This window comes from Narcine bancroftii, chromosome 7 (genome assembly GCF_036971445.1).
Source record: "Narcine bancroftii isolate sNarBan1 chromosome 7, sNarBan1.hap1, whole genome shotgun sequence".
NCBI classification, from domain to species: Eukaryota; Metazoa; Chordata; class Chondrichthyes; order Torpediniformes; family Narcinidae; genus Narcine; species Narcine bancroftii.
Window position 1 is genome coordinate 182,172,392 of NC_091475.1, and position 7,471 is coordinate 182,179,862.

Below are 7,471 nucleotides of genomic sequence, written 5' to 3' on the forward strand. Positions count from 1 at the left end.
ATTTAGTACCTGTGCCCACTGGCTATCCCAGTTAATTTAAAAGTTCCTCATTCAATTTGTAAATTGTTCAAAAATAACCTTTAATAAGTGGGTAATTGAAGTGCGATAAAGTCAATTCTGTTGTTTATGTTTCTAATTATAGGAAATGTGAAGTGCAGGTTTACAAACATGCGGCAACAGCAGTATTTAAGTGGCTCTGATTGATACAGAACAAATTAAACTACACTCATCATTTGTTAATATCATTAAGAAGAAACAAGCTTAATTTAGTTTCCTGTTCTGTACCAGTTTTCATCACTGATTTCTCCAGCTGGCCATTCATTCACAAGAAAATATAATTCAGAAGTTGGCTGTTCGCATCTAGGATGTCTCTTCCATGCATTTGATATTTACACAAATAAAGGCTATTTTTCCAAAGTGCAGCAGAACAGGCTCTATCCTGGATCCTTAAGAAAAGGAGGTAAATAGTTTGTTTAAATAAATAGTTTTATGACTTGGATGTGAATATTGGAGGTATGATTAGTAAATATGTAGATGATATGATAATTGATATCAAAATAGATAGCAGGAATATTAGGCATGATATTGATCAGTTGGGGACTGATAGGGGTATTTAAAATTATGAAAGAAATAGATAGACTAGACATAAACAGACTCTTTCCCCTGAGGGCAGGGGAGGTTGGAACAAGAGGCCATGAGTTAAGGGTAAGGAGGCAACACTTTAGGAGAAATATTAGATTTAGCTTTTTCACTCAGTGAGTGGTGGCAGAATGGAATGATCTTCCATATGGGATAGTTGTGGCAGGGTCCCTTCTGTCATTTAAGAGAAGGTTGGATGTGTACATGGAGGTGAGGGGGTTGGAGGGTTATTGGCGGAGAGTGGGAGGTTTGAGCTAGTGGAGTTGTTCTAGTGAACTGGTGCGAACTCGAAAGGCCGACATAGCCTGTTTCCACTCCATAAATGGTTATATATATGGTTATATATATGGATAATTAGGTTTAATCTTGCCATATACCAAGTATTGCATTTTGAAAGGTAAATAAGGATAAGACACACAGTAAATGAGAGCGCCTCAGGGAATTTTAATGAACACAGAGGCCTGGGGTATAAATCCATCAATCCTTGAAAGTGTTGGCACAGGTTGATAGGTATTTGGAATGCTTCCCTTCATTGGTAATGGCGTGAATATAAGAGAAGGGATGTCATGTTACAACCTTATAAGCATTGGTTAGGCCTGAAGTATTATATGCAGTTCTGCTTACTTCACAATAGGAAGGATATAATTGAGCTAGAAATCATGCGGAAGTGGTTTGGATTGGAGCATTTCATGTGGAGGAGCAGAATTTCAGTTTATTTTTGAGCATCAGGTTCAGTGCAGATGTTGTTGGCCAAAGAGCTTGTTACTGTGCTGTCCATCTGGTAATTAATCTCATCATTTCTACGAACTTCCCTGTTTTGATTGGTTTCCTTTACATAATTTGACATTAAATAATTATACTCTTACTGTTAATGGCTCATCCGCAGTAAGGGTTCTCCCATGGAATTGCTTAAGTGTCACTTATTATCTTCACACAATTCAAATCCACTCCCCACCTCCCCAATGGACCCAAAAACAAAGTGTAGCAGTTGCTGGAAGTCTACAATTAAAATATAAAATGCTGAGGATACTTTACACTTTGGGAGTATCTGTGGAGAGAAAAATGACGTATGAAAATGTTCATTTTTTGATTGGCTAAGTTTAGGAAGACCTTCAGTTTTTATTAGCTTCTACAGGAGGTGCTTCTCCAAATGATTTCCATCATCCTAAATAGCTAAATCTTGAAAACTGAAGGGACTACTCAGAAAATTAATGCAACCATCAATCAGTGCAAGCATTATGCTAACTGATGAGTTACATCTCTCTATGGCCTGATGATTTAAAAATAGTAAAACTATATACAGTTATAGACAGATATGGACATTTAAAAATGCAAATGCTGGAAAACTGGAATAAGAGTAAGGGTCTTGAACCTGCAATGTTAAACATTTTTCTTCCACAGTTGCTACCTAATCCTGATGAGTATGCCCAGCATTTTAATTTCAGATTAAAGCGTTGCCTGTTGGACAAAGAAAATGAAATTCGTCAAACTGGAAAAAAAAATCAAAATTATTTTCTCTGTTTGCATTGACTTGCAGAACCATTTTGCCTGATATACTTTGGAAATAATGTGTGAGGTGAAATCCAATGAAGTCACTATATTTTTAGCAGATGAAGTAGAACTGTAATAGATCTTTGCATAATTGTCATCATTTCACATTGAAATTATTTTGTGTTAGAGGTGTGCAGAGTGCTGGGTCCACAACTTTCCACAATTCATTCTACCATATATACTCGTGTAATAGTTAATTTTTTTTTAGCTCAAATATTGTGGTTTTTCCATATAGCCCGTGTAAATGTCGACCCCCTCCTCCCTATTTTTGGCTCCGATCGCCCGCCCACTGGAGTTCTTGAAGCCCTGACTGCAGATCCTCGCCTCAGCCGCCTGCCCATCTAATCTCTTGATTGCGAACCTTCACCTTGACTGCCCATCCATCTGAGATTTTGACCACGAACCTTCACCTCGGCCACCCGCCCATCTGAGCTCCCGACCGCAAACCCTCACCTGAGCCACCAGCACTCCTGACTCTCCAACCATGAACCCTCACCTTGGTCACCCACCTTTTCAAGTGAACCTTTGCCTCGGTTGCCAGCCTACTGGAACTCCCAATCCCTCAACCATGGACCCTTGCCCTGGCAAGGGTGCATCAGAGCTCCAAAAGCCTCAGCCACAGACTCTCTTAGGACCTGGCTGCTCGCCTAACTGAGCTCCTATGCCCCAAACGTGGGCTTACCACCCAGTCCCAGCCATCCAGTTCCCAATGATTTGAATAATGCAGGTACTTGCCATGATCAAAAATAGTGTCCCCTAAAAAAATTTGACCCAACAAATTGGTGCCCAAAGCTTAACTATTACATGAATATATGCACTGCATTTGGATTATTGTGTGAATTTTAGCCTCTCAAAAGTATGACCTGTGTAAAAGTTCACCCCCCACCCCCCACCGGAAATTTGACCTGAGAAATTGGTCCACAAAACTTGACCATTACATGAGTATATATGATATTCAATGATTTGGAGGAGTGTCTAAGTGCAGCATATTTTAATTTGTTTATTTATTGGCCTACTTAGATAAACTGAGTGGAAAAGCAAAATGAGTAGAGGACACAGAGTCTGAGAGATATATAGATAAAGTGAGTGGGCAGGTTCAGATCCTGTGCTCCCCATGTCTGTATGGGTTTCCTCCCATCTTCCAAAAATGTACAGGGGCTGGAAGTGAATTGGATGCTATTGAGCAGCATAGGGGCTCGTGGACCAGCAGGGCCTGTAACCATGCTGTATGTCTACATTTTTTTAAAAATGAAGTAATCTTCATAAATATGAGATTGATCACTTGGGGGAGAAAAAAAATAATAGATGGGATTATTATTTAAACAGTGATATATTGCAGGATGCTCTTCTGCAGAGAGATTTGGGAGTGCTTGTACATGATGCACAAAAGATTGATTTTCAGGTGAAGCAGGTAATCAAGAAAGCAAATACAATGTTGGCCATTGTTCAAGGTATTGAATTTAAGAGTCAGGAGGTTCTGCTGCAGTGTTCTGGTGAAACTGCTCCTTGAATTCAATGTGCATTTCTGATCTCCTTAATTTAGCATCGAATCCACGCTGCTGAAGATGCAACTGCGCTGGGTAGGTCACGTCTCCAGAATGGAGGACCATCGCCTTCCCAAGATCGTGTTCTATGGCGAGCGCTCCACTGGCCACCGTGACAGAGGTGCACCAAAGAAGAGGCACAAGGACTGCCTAAAGAAAGCTCTTGGTGCCTGCCACATTGACCACCGCCAGTGGACTGATATCGCCTCAAACTATGCATCTTGGCCCCTCACAGTTCGGCGGGCAGCAACCTCCTTTGAAGAAGACCGCAGAGCCCACCTCACTGACAAAAGACAAAGGAGGAAGAACCCAACACTCAACCCCAACCAACCAATTTTCCCCTGCAACCACTGCAACCGTGTCTGCCTGTCCCGCATCGGACTTGTCAGCCACAAACGAGCCTGCAGCTGACGTGGACATTTACCCCTCCATAAATCTTCGTCTGCGAAGCCAAGCCAAAGAAAAGAAGAAATTTAGAAAGAGCATACTGGCCTTGGAGGTGGTGTGAGTGGATGGGGGTGGGGGTGTGGCTGGTAGTTGGGGGTTCACCAGGTTAATTCTGAAGATGAAAAAGTTAGACTATAGTGAGACTATAACTAGGAGACCTAGCCTCAAAACTCAGGGGAGTAAATTTAAGATAGAGTTGAAGAATTGCTTCTTCCAGAAATTAGTGAATCTGTGGAATTCTCTCTATGAGGAAACAGTAGAGGTTGCCTCATTAAATAATACTGGATTTAAGTTAGTTTTTCTTTGAACAGTAGGGGAATTAAGGGTGATGCGGAAAATGTAGGTAAATGGAGCTGATTCTATGGGCAGATCAGCCACGATCTTGCTGAAAGGCATACAAGACTCAACACACCAAATGGCCTAGTCCTGCTCCTATTTCTTATGTACTCAAACACTAAGCTTTAGACACAGACAATACTAGATATGGCTGTTAAAATCTTACCATTCCAATTAACTCTATAGATCACCTCTCAATTTTAAAAAGTCAAAGAAGTCTAGTTTTGCTACTGTCTTCACAATGGCCCTTAAATCTTTACATTGATGAAAGAACATAGAATATCAATGATGAAAAGTGAGGAAGTGGATATAAACCAGCAAATAAAATAAAATTTGACTCTTTATTCTTTGTTTTCTTTTGTAAAGATCAAAACAAACATTAACACATATTTCAAGAACTACTTCATAAATTTAAAGTTGTGAGTAAATCCAAATAACGACCAATTGTTATGCCAACCAATGGGGAATAAAGGAGATTAAAAACAGAAAATCTACTAAGTTTGAATGTATTTCCTCTAAGTATCACAAAGTTGTGGAGTTTTGCATGAATGAAGACATTGTTAACAAAATAACTGCTCTTTACTAGTTTTTGTTTGAAAAGTGGAATCCTCTTGGAATTCGACGCTAGTGCCTGAACTTGGTGCAGATCTCCAGTGCACATGTATGCAAAGGAATCCATCAACTAAATTTGCACTAGATTTGACTTGGCACAGGACCAGCCATTCATTTCCATGACGTGATTGCATCAGACAAGAACTGGGATTGAGCATTGATATTTTCAAATTATTTAAGTTTGCTTTTGTTTTTAATTGCTTTTTAGCTTTTGAAGAATTTCAACTGCCTGTATTTAATTTTAACTGTTTCGGTGAATTTTCATAGTTTTTTTTTAAACTCTCTGAATGTCAGGGACATCACAAGTGTTCATAACTATTAAAGGAACAGAGAGCGGTACTGAAAGTAGTTGACATTGGCCTAAACCTAGAGGATTGGTGTTGCTGGCTGAGAAAAGAGAACCTGATTATAGACAAGGCACTATTGACCCAATCCATGACTGCATTGTATCTTGCAAAATCCTTTTCACTTCATGGAGCTTCAGCATATAATTGAAAATGGCATTGATTGATTTGGAAGAAGTAGCTCTATTTAAAATGAAGGTTAACAGTGAACAATGGTCAGACTCTTAAAAACTGAATGTAAAAGTATGGAAAGGTTTTGGTTTCTTGCTGTTTTAATCTCATTAGAGAGCCAAGGTCTACCAGATGGCTGACTTCACATTATAGCCAGGGGGAGCTGCTGGCCATTATTTACCCTAAGTCTTCTTGGATATTTCAGGGCAAAGCTGTAGATATATATTAATGTTTTTCTTACAGTTGGTCAGCTCTCTTTGGGCCAATAACTTGCACCTACAGCTCACTAAGCAAATGATGGGAGAGTTTTGTTTCACAAGGCTCTCCCACTGCTATTCTGATACAATGGATTATGCACACATTTAGCCCTAAATACTGTAAGTGAATTGCATTGTGATCATAGGATTTTGTGTATCTCCATGATATCACCTCTTGTACTTATGTGCTCCAAATAATAAAGTCCCAGCCTGCTCAACCTCCCCCTATAGCTCAGGCCCCTATCCTGGCAACATCATTATAGGTCTCCTCTGCATCTTCTTCAGCTTGACAATATATTTCTTGTAGCACGATGGCCAAAACAGCACAATACTCTAAATGGGGCCTCACCAATGTCAATGGTCTAGATGATAATATGATAAATTGGATCAGCAAGTTTGCAAATAACACTAAGATTTGCATAGGGATAGGCTTTGGGATTACTTAAAGTGGCATGTGAGTGGAAATAAAAAGGTTGTGAACCACTGCTCTAGTTCTTAATTTCTCTAACTCTCTTCCCTTTCCCCTCTGTCACCTTTCACAATGCCAAAAACTACCCCCTCCTCAAATCAATTCTCACCTTTCCTCTCTCCTGCCCTCTTATCCAATTAATGCCTTTTGTCTGTTGGTCTGTACCCATCCTTTTTGCCCAGCCTTTTAATATAGGCTGGTTTTTACTTGTACCTGCAGGAAGGGCTCAGGGCTGAAACATCAGTAATATACTGTATCTTTGCCTCCTATGGATGCTGCGAGTACTGCTGAGTTCCTCCAGCAATTGTGTTTTAATATATATTAATATCAAGATATATATCAATATATATATATATAGATATATATCTATATATCAATATAGATATATATATATATCAATATATCAATATATATATAGATATATATATATAGATATATATATATCTATATATATATAGATATATATATATCAATATATATCAATATATATCTATATATAGATATATATTGATATATATATCTATATATATATATCTATATATATATATCTATATATATATATCTATATATATATCTATATATATATATATATATCTATATATATATATATCTATATATATCAAATCCATGCTGCCGAAGACCCAACTGCGCTGGGTGGGTCACGTCTCCAGAATGGAGGACCATCACCTTCCCAAGATCGTGTTCTATGGCGAGCTCTCCACTGGCCACCAAGACAGAGGTGCACCAAAGAAGAGGTACAAGGACTGCTTAAAGAAATCTCTTGGTGCCTGCCACATTGACCACCGCCAGTGGGCTGATATCGCCTCCAACTGTGCATCTTGGCGCCTCACAGTTCGGCGGGCAGCAACCTCCTTTGAAGAAGACCGCAGAGCCCACCTAACTAACAAAAGACAAAGGAGGAAAAACCCAACACCCAACCCCAACCCACCAATTTTCCCTTGCAACCGCTGCAACCGTGCCTGCCTGTCCCGCATCGGACTCGTCAGTCACCAACAAGCCTGCAGCAGACGTGGACATACCCCTCCATAAATCTTCATCCGTGAAGCCAAGCCAAAGAGAAGATAATATATCTACAGCTTT